At 28.3% G+C, this 15,113-nt stretch overlaps 1 pseudogene; it reads left to right on the forward strand.

The window, feature by feature from the left end:
• Positions 1 to 3,154: 3,154 nt before the first annotated feature.
• LOC113369910 lies at positions 3,155 to 13,228 on the forward strand (annotated as a pseudogene).
• Positions 13,229 to 15,113: the final 1,885 nt, after the last annotated feature.

Genomic DNA, 15,113 nt, shown 5'->3' on the forward strand with positions numbered 1-15,113 from the left:
TTTTGGAAATGCGATGTACTAGATACAACGCCATATTCAAATATACTCCAACACAATGTGTCCCAAATTAATTTTCCATTCGATAAGAGTCCAATAGATATGTTGGTTTTTGTATATTATCTATTGTTCCCGGACTATCACGAATTATCGTTCCTATACCTATAATTAAGTACAAATATAATATGATATACTATACACAGTAGTTTGTAAATGATATTATACTTCATTGTTATGTGAACAATACTATATGATATATTTAAACGCTGATAATTATTAACTATCATTTAATTTAATTGCTGTACAATTGTCAGTATTTTAAAAATTATAAAATTTATTTTAATAATTTATAAAATAGCAATATGTCAATATTGATAAAAAAGTGGCAACAATAAAATAAAATCGACATGTAGTACAAAAATTAATAATATTTTACGTTATTAGTACTAAAGATGTAACTCATTATCGTTTTCTGAATGTTGTGTTTATACTATAAAGTAATGAAATTTAATAAAGTAATGAATTTGCGGATTTGAATTATAAATTGTAATTTTATTGTCTTTATAGAGTACATAATTTGAAATTTCTATATTTAAAATATTTCTTAAATGAAGATTTTGCATTCACCTTCAAAAAGTTATCATTTAAAAATCGATAATGAAAAAATTGAATTTTGAATTCTGATTTAATTTTTGAAGTTTAAAATAGGATAGAGCGGGTCTTGGAGGTTTACGGGTAAAAAGGTTTACCACGGATATCTCAGAAACAAGTAAAGTTAAGAATTTTTTAACAAAAATATTTGAAAGTAGAAGGAAAAAAATGTATAACCAGCTATCCACCTTGATTTTTACGACGTTGCTATCGGTAGATAAATGCCAAATGTTTGAAAATCCATAACAAATGTATTTTCTTTCGTTCTTAGTTTTTTTTTGGTATTGAGCACTGTTTTTTAGTTTACGAGACCTTAATACAATTTTTAAGTATAAGTTATTTAATTTTTTTATAAGATGTATTGTAAGTTTTGAATTAGATTCAACAGTTTTTTTTTATATAACCTCTATAAAAGCTTACATTTGGGTGGTTTGAAAAGGACCAACTGAACCTTCAACCTGGCAACAATAAAAAAAAAATTGAATAAAAAAGTAATTCAAGTTAAGAGAAGCAATTTTACAAGAGATAAACTAATTAAATAGTTATTCCAACTATGCTGATGAATATTTCTGAAGAAATGACAGATCAAGGTTATATACAGTGTTATCTCTATAAAAAATGTACCCATGAAATTTATATTTTGCATTGGTTGAATAATGTATCTACTATTTTGCAAAAACCTTATTACATCAAAAATAAGACCATGCATTTTGTTTGTTTGCTTGGCAGTCCCATTTTATCCCGCCTATACGGGGTAGAAGAGACCTGGTGACAGCAAAAAAACATTTCCACAATGATTAATTACATGTGAGTTTTACTGAGCATAGTCAGATAGTTGTTTGATATGTGTTTCGTTGTGATATAATTGGTTTGGTTTTCACAATATAATTGCCCAAAGTCAAATTGGACCTTTGTGCTCCCGCTCCACCCTATAGTTAAGTTTCTGTGCATACAATGTTAAAAATGATTAGGAGCTCTGTTTACGCAAACAATATAATACAATATAATATGTACTAGAGAAAATTATGGCTCTTTGAAAAAAAATCAAAGAATGCCATATTTTCAAGCGGTTTACTATCCATCTCCTAATTTTTAGTCTAATTTAATATTCATCAGCTATGAAGTTTACTGGTGCATTTTTAGAAGGTTTAGCATTCTTCTGTCATAAAATTTTCGGCGTAGATACTTGTCCGATGCATTTTTATACAATTTAATATCCTGATGCTATGGAATTTTCAACTGATGTAATTTTCTGATCCATTTTTAAATGTGGTAACATTTTGAAGTTATTAGCCTAGGTAAAGTGAAGATGCATTTTTATACGGTTTTCTATCATTTTTTACTGAGTTTTGAGCCTATTCAAGTTTCAGATGTTTTTTAAAATGGTTAAATATCCTCCAATGCCATTTTCAGTCTAAATATTTTCTAGATGAATTTCTAAACGATTTGATATGCTTTTATGAAATTTTCAGGATTCGAGGCGATTTAACAACCTCCTCCTATGAAATTTTCAATCAGATAATTTTTAGATGCATTTTTAATCGGTTTAATAGCTTTCTTCTACGTCAATTTAGTTTTTTTTTCAAGTTTTTCATCCTTTTGATATAGACAGAAACGTATGAATCTAATTAACATGCAATTTTTAATTACTCAGTATTTTATATATAACTTTTTTGTCTCGATTTCCGTTTCATATTACCTTATCTCATTATGGCGATGAAAGCCAACATAAATATGTACAAAATAATAATATTCTCCACCCAAAGAATTCTTGTCGATCAACATGAACGGAAATCAACTGAATTGTTGATGTTTGACATACAAAGAATCCCGTGGAAACAACACAGATCACGCGATCAATCCTCACTATGTGACAAGTGACATATAATGAGACCTTTTGCACTGATATCTACAATTCGATAAGCTGGTACACACAATTCCCCATATATAAATAAAATTCATGACCGATCACTGTGCTTGTTCAGTACACTGTTGAAATTTGTCTATAATACAGATGAGACCAATTGAGAAAAATTTGAATAAATTTGGTAGTGTCACTTGATGATAATTGACATATTTACCCATTTGACAATTTCAAATGAAATAAAAATTAATATAAAATATATTGTAAAAAAGTGAATATTAATAGTGAGAACATATGTTTCTGTGTTTTAACCAAAAAATCTAAAATCTTAAAAAAACCTCGTTCATATAATTTACAAGCATTTATTAATGCAGTATCTTTTTGCATCAACAACCGGCAACTAATATCCGGAAGGATATGCTAGTCAAGAACTGGTTAATTACCGGATGATATTTTTATATAATTTTTTTTAAAAAAATGTTTGTGCTCAGATAAACGTGAATTTTATTAAATTATTATTTCTTCAAGAAATCTATTTATAATCTTTTGTATCAAAAGAACTATTTATTATCAAAATGCCTGCTGGAGCAGTTACCGGAGTTTTATCCGCAATGATGGTCGTGGCGATGACCAGCTTAGCGCTGACTAGATCTAAGAGAGGAGAAATTATTTCTGAAAATTATTCACCAGAAATGGATTATGGTTATGATATTTCTGGAACTCTAGAAGTCGAACCTCTAGACAACTATTATAGTAGAGATTTAGGAAAATATGCCACGACAGAAACTAGCGATTTGTTGCATATGATAGCTAAAGATCCTAGGCACAGACAGTACTTAGCTCGAGAAAGCAAAAATATTGAAAATTTGGAAAGAAAATGGAATGTGACAACTGTGGAAAAACGTAGGGAGAAAGTAAAAGAGGTAGAAACCAAACTTTTTTTTTATTATTATTATCTCTTTTATTTACAATAGTCGATCGAAAAGGGACATTGTATACTACATAGGCATGTTGGAAAAAACATCTCCGTAGTTGTTTTTTCCATTCGATATAAAATTCACAATATTTTATTGACAATTATATAATTTTAACTATTTACTTATTGAATAATTTCTTATAAATAATGATTAAGTGTTTTCCATTTTTTATCAGGAGAGTTGATGGCTTAAATCTCAATCTTCTTGGATAGTTCTCTGTTATCAATGAGTTTGCTAATGTATTTGGGTGACTGATTAGCTTGTTTCTACACTTTTGTGCTGTTTTTGTTATTACTTCATTTATGGTAGGTGTATTCGTGTCGGCATGAATCAACCAATTGGGAACATATTTTGGAGCTCCTAAGGCAATTTTCAAAAATTTGTTTTGAAATTTCTGTATAATTTCTATATTAGTCTTATGAGCACTGACCCACAATTGTATACCATAACACTAAATTGGTTTGAATAAAGTTTTATATAAAAGTAGCTTATTGTATGAGCTTAGTTTGGATTTAGTCCCTAGTAAACCAGCTTTTTGGTTTTTATCTCCAGCTGTTGTCTCTTTTTTTATATGAGTTCGCCAATTAAGTTTTCTATCGAGGTATATGCCGAGATATTTCACATGGTCTTCTTGAGGTACTTATAAAATTTTAAACTTTTCTGTAAATAATAAAGCAGGTCTTGAATAAGTTTTTGTTTAGAAATTTAAGACCAAGATTATAAGTTTTTAACGTCCTAAATTATGTTACTGTTTGTTAGAATAATATAAGATACTTCTGAATGGTATCTGATTTTTTCATGCTATGCTATTGCACTTTTCCAAAACTAACAATAATTTTGCTGTTAAATTAAAAACTACCTTGAATCGTGTTGACTTACAAAGCACTGATATAATATGTAATATAGTATATAATAATATAAGATTATATTATATATCATATTTTATATATGTACGTCTACTGAAATTGGATTGATATTTAATAGTTTATAATTTTCAAAATTTTAATTATAAACTGCAAAATACATTAATTTAAAGTATTAATATAAACAGAAAAACGACTACTCTCTTATTTTATTTATTTATAATAGAATCTTTTTTTTAATATTTGATTTTGTATCAAAAAACTATTTGCCACGAATACTTTTAGTATTTTATTATTTTACTTGTTTCATTAACTATGAATATGATGCTTGTTTGACATAAGCAGAAAAATTTATTTTAAATATGTTTTGAAATTAGTTATCTAACTTTATATACTTCTACACGCATTTATTTATTTAATAATACAATATCGTTATGTAAATTATTATTATACATTATTCAATTTTATTTATTTAATTGAAGATAAATTTAACTAATAATATTTGTATCTTTTTTTTAACTACTTCGTACTGATCACCCATTTTGTATTAACACTATTAGAAAATAACTTTTCAACTTCTTAGCAAATATTTAGGTCTATTTTTTTATGTATTGTGTGATCGATTCGAAATTTTCTGCCGGAAAATTTTGGTACAAAACTATTTAGATCAAAGTTTTCAGGATATCTGACAAATTACCATTTCGAATTCATAATATCTTCAATCTGAAAATTAATATTTGATTTTCTTATTATAACATTTGGTACAAAATTATTTGGATCAAAGTTGTTAGAGCATCTTGACAAATTAACATACCGAATCAATATTATCCTCAATCTGAAAATTAATAATGTATTTATGTACGTAATTATAAAATTTTTCAATACTCTCTTTCGATAATTCAGGTTGTTGGTTATAATTTAACCCTTGTAGCTGTGGACTGTATTAAACACTGATTTGTTTGTATACTATGTAGTTGTTGCAGTTCTTATAACAATCACTGATTTGTCACTAAGTTCTAATGAAAGAAGATATATTTATTGATTATTTATTAAACATGTTGTTTTGCGGACTTTACTTTTAGAAGTGAACAATTAGTCTTATCTATCCCCTCTACTAGGGGTAGCAACCAACCCGTGTAAAACTCTCAATGCCATGAAGATTGTCATGGCCAATATAACCACCTTCATGACCAATATAATAAAACGAAAATACGTTCGAACAAATAATATTTGAGTTCCTTATAACTTTTAGAACTTTCTTTCTAAATTCCTAATGACAATTACTATAAGTATTTATTTTTATTTCTTCAGATGATGAGACATGCCTGGGCCGGCTACGAACGTCATGCCTGGGGTGCCAATGAAGTCCGTCCAGTATCAGGAGCTGCACATACCTCGTCAATCTTTGGGTCTGCATCCCTTGGTGCCACCATAATCGATAGTATGGACACCTTACTTGTCATGGGAATGACCGAAGAGTATGAAAGAGCTAGGAAATGGGTTGAAGAGGAATTTACCGTGGACAATTTGGTATGTTTTAAAAATTGATAATTGGTAAAGATTTTACTCTTTGTTGGCATCTTTTACAAGCTTAGCGTATACAAATTATAAAATATAAATCTTAAATTAAGAACTTGGTTTGTCAACAGAATCAATTAAAACGTACTTATAACAATATGCATTTTGTACAACCTTTACTAAAATAGTTAATTACTAATAATTTAGCAATCATCTTTAGAAAACTGATTATTGTGTTTGAAGACATACTTTGTACAAAATAATTAACTTCCCGTAGGGCGAGTTGTAGTAATCGCAAAAAAATCGAAAATGAAAATTTTTATATAGCTTTAAGTTTCAAAGGTTCCTTAACATTTTGGCATACTTTAAAAAAAATGGATGTATGTGTGTGTGTGAGTGTGCGGATACAAATTTTCGTCGACGATTTTGGGAACACGGATCAATCGATTTGAATAATTCAAAAAACATTCGATTCGTATTGATAAGGAGACGTGCTGATTAGTTTTTGGCGAAGGCAGGTCTAGCCATTCCGAAGATACGGGGCAAAAAAGCCAAAAACGGTAACTCAGTTTTTAGGAGAACGGGGCCTCCGATTTTAATAATTCAAAAAAACATTTAACTTGTATTGACAAGATGAAGAACTGATTAAATTTTTGGGAATGCAGATCCTACAATTATGGACTCTCAATAAAAATAAGTTTAAAAAATGTTATTTGGCGGTCAAAAATGTTTATTGGATTAGATATTTTATGGAGATTTTCATGATGTGATGTGTACACATTTTATGTATTTTTTTTTTGGGTTCTGTACCAAGATTTTCAATTACAGTACGGGAAGTTCCAGCAACTTGTCTTAAGGCACAATGACATGCACCCCACTAGTTTTTAAATAATATTTGCAACGTTTTTAATATTTCAATATATATCTAGAAAAATAGATTTCATTATTACCAATATTACAATTTATTATTATATTAGATTGAATTTACTAGATTTGGAGGATTTTACTATATTGAAATAAATCATTTTTACAATTTTTAAATATAAGAAATATAATCAAAATACAAATATATTGAAAAATGCTTAGATAATTTAATGTCTTGACTATGAGGCTTGATATTATGTCTTAATTTAAATTAGTTTCTTAAGAAATTTAACAACTTTTCTAAAACTTATTGAAACATATCTCATAGTAATTAAATGTTTTGGTTTCATTGCAGTAATAGATTTCATATTATTGTTTTACAAATTATATCATCAGTTATATCAGTTTTAATGTCGAATTTGTCACAAAATGTTATATATACATAATTACCTATTGAAGAAGAACTGTCTGTTTGCAATTGAAGTAAAAAAATATTTAAGATTTGTTTCAACATACGAAAGAATCTAGAGAATTATTATTTTAATAGTGTTTAAAAAAGTAAAATCTGTTACCAATAAATAATATTATTATTTTTTTTACAGAATATCGAAGTGTCCGTATTTGAGATGAATATTCGATTCATCGGTGGCTTTTTGGCTTGTTATGCTTTAACGGGCGATGAATTATTCAAAGAAAAAGCCAAAGAAGTAGCAGACAAGTTACTTCCTGCATTCCAAACACCCACTGGTATACCTCATGCTCTGGTCAACCTCAAAACTGGGGTAAGTGAAATATTTGTGGTCGAAACCTTTTCTATATGTAAATCTTAATGTAACAGAGGCCGTGTTGATTCTGCTACAAATTTTAATATTCATTATTTTAATAAAAATAATTGTTTGTTAGTTATATCATGATTAATTAAAATTACGAATCACTATGCAATTGAAATCCTAACTCTTATCATTTGCTTATGTTCTTCTGTTTCTGTAATAAATAAAGAAATCAAGCAATTTTTTTCAGTCCGTTGATTAATTTAAAAAATTGAAGACTGATTGGCGACTTTTGAGCTTTTGAGTTTAAATTATTTTTATTTTTCCAGGAAAGTAAAAAATACCCATGGACTGGAGGATTTTCAAGCATCTTAGCTGAATTTGGAACGCTCCATTTAGAATTCACATATTTGAGCGATATAACTGGTGATGAGATCTACAGGGACAAAGTTCAACACATTCGTTCAATCATTAAACAAATCGATAAAGTGAACGGTCTTTATCCGAATTACTTGAATCCAAAAACTGGAAAATGGGGACAACGTAAGTTACATTCATTTACAAGGCTAGAGATAGTAAAATCAAATCTAATTACAAGATAAATATAAATTCGAGAGGCTAAGTTTTCCACTTATTATTAAGGCAAATCAGGCAGGTTACGAATTCCTCAAATATATAAGTAATATTAAAGATATTTTTTCAGAATACATGGAGTTCTTTATATGAATTTCGTCGATTTGCGTAAATAAAATGAAGAAACAAAACGTTTAATAATTTAGAAATAAACAATATTCTTTACATAATAATAACGTTCATATTTTGTAGGCAAGAGGCATTCTAGCGTGAATTTGTATTATTTAATTGGAAAACTAGCTGTAAGTGGAATTCTGTCTTAAGGCAATTAAGGCATCGTGCCTTAATCAAATTGTTGGAACTTCCCGTACCAAAAATTTTTTTTTTTTAAAAAACGATTAACAATTTTGAAAAAATTTTACTTCGAAAAAATAAGATTTTTGAGAAACTATAAATTGAACAAAAAATTACTTTTTTTTGAAAAAAAATTTTTTTTTCAAAAAAAAAATTTTTTTTCTAAAAAAATTTTTTTTTATTTTTTTTTTTGAAAAAAAAAATATTTTCTTTATTGTGACATATTTTGGAAGATCTAAACTTTTTTTCAAAGCAATCGTACTGCTTTAACTGCATAAAGACGAAATATCAAAGCGCGTAAGCGCCGCGTCGCCGCCTAACGCGTAAACATTGGTACGGAACCCATAGGAATGTAAACCAAAATTATACTTATTGTTAAAATCTCTATAAAATATCTGATAATTTGATATGTCTAATGATCATTTTTGACCGCCAAATGACATTTTTTTTTACTTTTTTCTTAGATCTCCGAAACCGTTAGACCTAGCTTCATGAAAATTTGATCAATTCTTCATCTTGTCAATACAAGTAAAATGTTTTTTGAATTATTCAAATCGAACGCTCCGTTCTCTTAAAAACTGAGTTACCGTTTTCGGCACTTTTTGCCCCGTATCTTTGGAACGGCTAGACCTGCCTTCGCCAAAAACTAATCAGCACGTCTCCTTATCAATACGAATCGAATGTTTTTTGAATTATTCAATCGGTTGATCCGTGTTCCCGAAATCGTCGACGAAAATTTGTATCCGCACATACATACACACACGTACATACATACATACATACACACATACATACATACATACATACATACATACACACACACACACACACACACATACACATACATCCATTTTTTCTAAGGTATGCCAAAATGTTCAGAAACCTCTGAAACGTAAAGATATATAAAAATTTTCATTTTCGATTTTTTTGCGATTACTATAACTTACCCTACGGGAAGTTAATAACTTAATTTGAGTGTTTCCAATACAATGAATAACTTATACGTGCTGTATTCAGTAGAGAAATCTCAGGGTAATTAACTGATATACACCGCAAAAATTCCAAACTCGTCTACATTCCCTTTATCATATGTATTTTACCATCGTGCACCGAACTGGACGAGACGATTTTTTGTCATTGTAATTGTAATTTTAAATTTGAAACATTGTACTGTTTAAACACCTGTTTTTTGAGTATATATACGTATATTCTGTCTGTTTTAATCTTAAGAGGCGTCCATTAATCACGTGAGGTTTTTATGGGAAGGGAGGGGTACAGTAAGATATCACGTATATTTATTTTTTACCTGATTTAAAAAAAAATCCAAACATTTTCAAAAAAATCAAAAATTTAAAAATTTTGCTCGTAACTAAAATATAGGGTAAGGTTGGTAATTTTGAATTTACAATTTACATAAGGAGGAGGGAGAGTCCAAAAATCCTTTAAAAAACGATCATGTGATTAATGGACGCCCCCTTATTCCATCATAGAAAACTTACCGATTTTGAATTTTTAATATTAATTACCTCTTTCACTCTTTTCCAGATCACATGTCTCTAGGAGCCCTAGGTGATAGTTTCTTCGAGTATCTTCTTAAGGCTTGGCTTCAGAGTGGTCGGCAGGACGCCGAAGCAAGAGTCATGTACGACGAAGCGATGGCTGCGATCACCGAAAAAATGATCAAGCGATCACATCAGTCCGGATTGACTTATGTCGCTGAACTTAAATACGAAAAAGTTGAACACAAAATGGACCATTTGGCATGCTTTGCAGGTATAACATTTAATAAGATAGATCAATTTACATAATACTTTTCCCAAGTTTTTGCCAAAAATCCTGAACCAACTCGAAATTTATAAGCTGTTTGAAAAATCATTTGGAATATATATAATAATATTATATAAATATATTATTATATAAATTATATTATTTAAATAATATATAATAATATTAATTGGTTTTCAATCAATTATTAAGTTTTCAAATGACAAACTGCACGGTGAGAGTTATCGACTAAATGAGATCATCCTATAATATAAAATTATTGGTCTATGAAAATTCATGGAAGTTAGCATTTTGGGCAACGCTCTGTGTATATTCTTTTCTGTATTGTCAATTAATCAGGAATTAAAAGTGAAAACTTTATTTTCATAATTATCTGTTGCAAATTTGATCGGTAACATCTTACTATAAAGATTATCTACACATATTGGGAAGTTTATGCAAATTATCTTAAAGAACATTCTCATGTACATCACTAATTACTCTCATTAACTTCCCGTAGGGTAAGTTATAGTAATGGGCCAAAAATCGAAAATGTAAATGTTTGCATTTCTTCACGTTTTGAAGGGTTCTGAACATTTTGGCATACATCGTAAAAATGGATGTGTGTGTGCGTGTGTCCGCATTTTTTCGTCCACGTTTTCAGGTGCACGGATTTGAATGGTTCAAAAAACATTCGATTTCTATTGATAGGAAGATGTGCTGATTAGCAAAGGCATGTCAGCCGTTTCGGAGATACGGAGCAAAAAGTGCAGAAAATAAAAATTGAGTTTTTGAGAGAACGGAGCATCATCCGATTTGAATGATTCAAAAAACATTCAATTCGTAATGATGGGGAGAAGTGGTGATTAGTTTTAGCAACGGCAGGTGCGGCCATTTGGTGATACTGAGCGAAATGTGGAAAAAATGGCAGTTTTCGAGAGAATTAAGCATCTGATTTGAATGATTCAAAAACTTTTTGCTTCTGTTGACGAAACGATTGCGTTTGGGAAAGAGATTTTTTTTTCTCATTTTTTTTTTGGTATCGAAAATAATTCGAATATTAATTTTAATTATTGCTGACGTTCTAAAGTTCACTTATATACTTCAAATAATTTTAACTTTGTAATTGGGTTTATATAATTCTTATAAATATTAGACAATATTCTTTATTTTAAATTTGATTGATTAAGTTTTGTTTATTTTATTTGTTTCTGTAAACATAAGTTACAGTATTTATAATAATCTATTTGAAAACATATAATATTCCTCGAATATTCCATTACGGTATGGGAAGTTCTAAAAATTTGCCTTAAAGCACGATGCCATACACCACTGGTTTTGTTATCAGATGTGTTGCTAATTTTTATAAAATAATCATAATAAATCTTTGCCATTTGAAATATTTTGTGAAATCAGTTAACTAAATATATAAATATATTTTAATATTGTATTTTACTAATTTTATTTCTCACCTTCACAGGTGGTTTATATGGACTTGGTGCACAAACTTTGCAAAATGATGTGTCTGATAGTTATTTATTAATTGGTGAGCAACTTGCAGCCACTTGCCACGAATCTTATGATAGGACACCTACAAAACTTGGTCCAGAGAGTTTCAGGTAAATTATCCAAATGGTAAATTTTCCATTTCATAAACATATTCATTAATAAGCGAGTTCAATTTTAAAATTGAATATTTTCTATAAATTTTGAATTTATTGGCAAATGTAAATATTGGGCTTACAAATTATTTCTGAAATAGAAATTCTTAGAATTCTAGATACTATAAAAGTTTAGTTCAAGAATTAAAATTATATTTTATAGATTACTGAATGAAATTTGCATTAACATATAATGTTTAAATTAGTTGTAATTTAGAGCAGAGAAGTGAGAAATCTTATTTTCTGGGAACTCAATATTTATTAACGAAAGTGTACTATTAAAATTACTACAAAAACGAAATTTTTTGATCTTTGCTATACTAAATAGTCATTTTTACTCGTGTTTTTTACTATTCTTTGAAATGGTGTATCAAACGATTTTTCTACCGATATCGATAAAGTATTTATTTAATTTCTTATGCACTTTGGAGTTTAATTATATATTTATATTACTTATTTCTGTAGATTTACGGAAGCAGTGGAAGCAAGAGCAATCAAAACGACAGAAAAATACTATATATTAAGACCAGAAACGATTGAAAGTTACTTTGTGTTATGGCGTTTAACTAAAAATCAAAAATATAGAGATTGGGGATGGGAAGCAGTTCAGGTATATAAATAGTTCCATATCTTAATCATTTATCTAGTTTACAATAATTATGATTATTTTTACAAATCTTCAATGAATAACTTTATTATTTTTGCCCAATTTCAGTTTTCAATTTTAATATTATTTTAAGATAATTCTTTCTATCATACTCTTAAGATTTTTTCGTTTAATTTGAAAATGTAGTTCATTAATTGTTTTTCATTTTATAGGCAATTGAAAGAAATTGTCGAGCCAGTGGAGGTTACACTGGTATTAAAAATGTGTACTTAGAAGATTCACCTAAGGAATGATGTTCAGCAAAGCTTCTTCTTAGCTGAAACTTTAAAAGTGAGTTTTAATACAATACCTAATAAATCTACATTTTATGATTATGTAATAATACAAACTTTTCTTTCTTTTAGTATCTATATTTATTGTTTTCGGATGATTCATTGATACCATTAGACAAATGGGTTTTCAATACAGAAGCTCATCCACTGCCTATTAAAGGAGCTAATCCTCTGTATAGATCACACACAGCTACTTCTAAACATTGAAGAAAATATCTAGCAAAAATCTTTAATAATTGAGAGGTGTTCTTATAAAATAGAATTTTTTTTTGAGGTGATATATTGACCTAGCTTACGAAACTTTTGGGTAATCAGATGGAAGGCTGTTTTATCTTCTATATATTTAATACTTATTACCTTTTCTATAAAATATGTAGTAGTACGTTTTAGTACTAAAATATTCATGAGAAGGATTCTAAAATTTTATGATAAGGAACACAAATTTTATTCAAGTTTTACATTAATATATTTTTGACAGTTTTTTTTATCCATTTATATTAAATATTATATAGATTTTTTATGCATTTCAGATTTAATTTTTTTATAAAATTCTGGAATCCTTCTGATTCGTTTTTTTAAGTCAAACTTTTAATGATAATTTAATAATAGATTTTTGGAAATATTTAATATAATGCGCCTCATGCATGATTTAATAGGGAGATTAACAGCATTAGAAAAAGTTTGACTTATATGAAATTAATACCAGAGCTTATAATATTTCAAAAGTAATTTATGGTAGTATGTATATTTTTTTAAAAGTTTTATATCTGAATTTAAAATGAATTTTTTGTGAAGTTTTTCTTCTTTTATTATGAAAAAAGCTTATACTTGGTATACAAATTAGGGGATATTGATTGTGAATTATAATATATTAAATATTTTGTTAATCGATTCTTTTCTCCTAAAAGAGAATTATCATAATATACATTTTTGAAAATAATTTGGGCTCTCGCATAATTATAAAAATACTTGTAACTATGATTTTGCACTTGTAAACATCTCAGCATACTTAAGTCTAGATATCGACTGTATTTTACTACATTCCTTCATGAAAAGGGAGTGCCAATTGTATATAGAAAAATTAAATTAAATAATTGTAAATTATAAGCGTGTAAATGTATATATGTGGTGTGGTTATTGTTACAAATGAGAAATGGAAGAATTTTGGTCTTTTGTTCATATTTTAGAGAATTCATGAACAGTTAATGCAAGAGACGTTATTTTTAATAGATTAATTAAGAATATAAGCATTTTATTATAATACCGGTACCTTGTAATATTGTTATTATTCTTTGTTTATAATTAAAAATATATTAACTGTAATCTTGGTTTTAATTAATCTAATATACTTGCATGAGTTGGCACATCATGTATTGGCTTTGGAATATTGAACCAAGTGATTTGTGATATGCAGACAGTCAATTCAACAGAGAAATATATAGAAAAAGTTAATAACTAATTATAATAACTAACTACATTCACAAAAAAAAAATTGGGTAATTATAATATTTTTAATTGCACCTCAGTATATAAGCAACATCAAATAATTTATAGCACTATATTTACAAAGTCTTATCCAGTAAACCTCAAGACGTAATAAAACCTTTACCATTACGTAACCGGCGTAATGTTACACGTAACCTTTACGTAACTGAAAGGACAAAGGCAACTTTGATGTAACAGCCCATACGGTTATCGCCTTTTCTAAATATATTCAGTATTTATTTCCAATTTAAACCAAAAAAAGGATGAATAAATTGTGCAAGTTAAGATGTAAGTGGCATTTAGCCTTCAGGAAAGGGCATGGGCAGGCAGATATGTGCAAATAACCGAATTAATAAGAATAGAGATATATCAACTTTCAACTTGTAATGAAATGTTTATTTTGAAAGTGACTACACGTGTTGATCACACATTTACAAGTTATTTATAGAGACATATTTTGTACAATATAACCAAATTCATTAGTTGTTTATGGCATATAGTTTAAATCTTATAAATTACTAACTAGTAATTACTTAAATTAGTGCAATTGTTACGAGTACTCCTTTGTAAGCCCTCGGCTGCTTGTTAGAACATACACGGAGTACGTCCTAAGGGAGCGACTCATTATTCCAGACTTCAGTACATTTTTATAAGTGAACTATTTTTTGTAAGGATATGGGTAAATTATGACTCACATACACATGCATGAATGCCTACTTTTTCCAATATTGATTCAGAATATCTTCAGAAACCTCGAGAAAACATAAAATTAGCAAATATGATTGTGTAATTTCTCAATGTAAGACCTAACACTAATTGTGCAGTTTGTCTAA

Source organism: Ctenocephalides felis, unplaced genomic scaffold (assembly GCF_003426905.1).
Source record: "Ctenocephalides felis isolate EL2017-DRISC unplaced genomic scaffold, ASM342690v1 CF-g0.4_SCAFFOLD_01492, whole genome shotgun sequence".
Classification (NCBI taxonomy): Eukaryota; Metazoa; Arthropoda; class Insecta; order Siphonaptera; family Pulicidae; genus Ctenocephalides; species Ctenocephalides felis.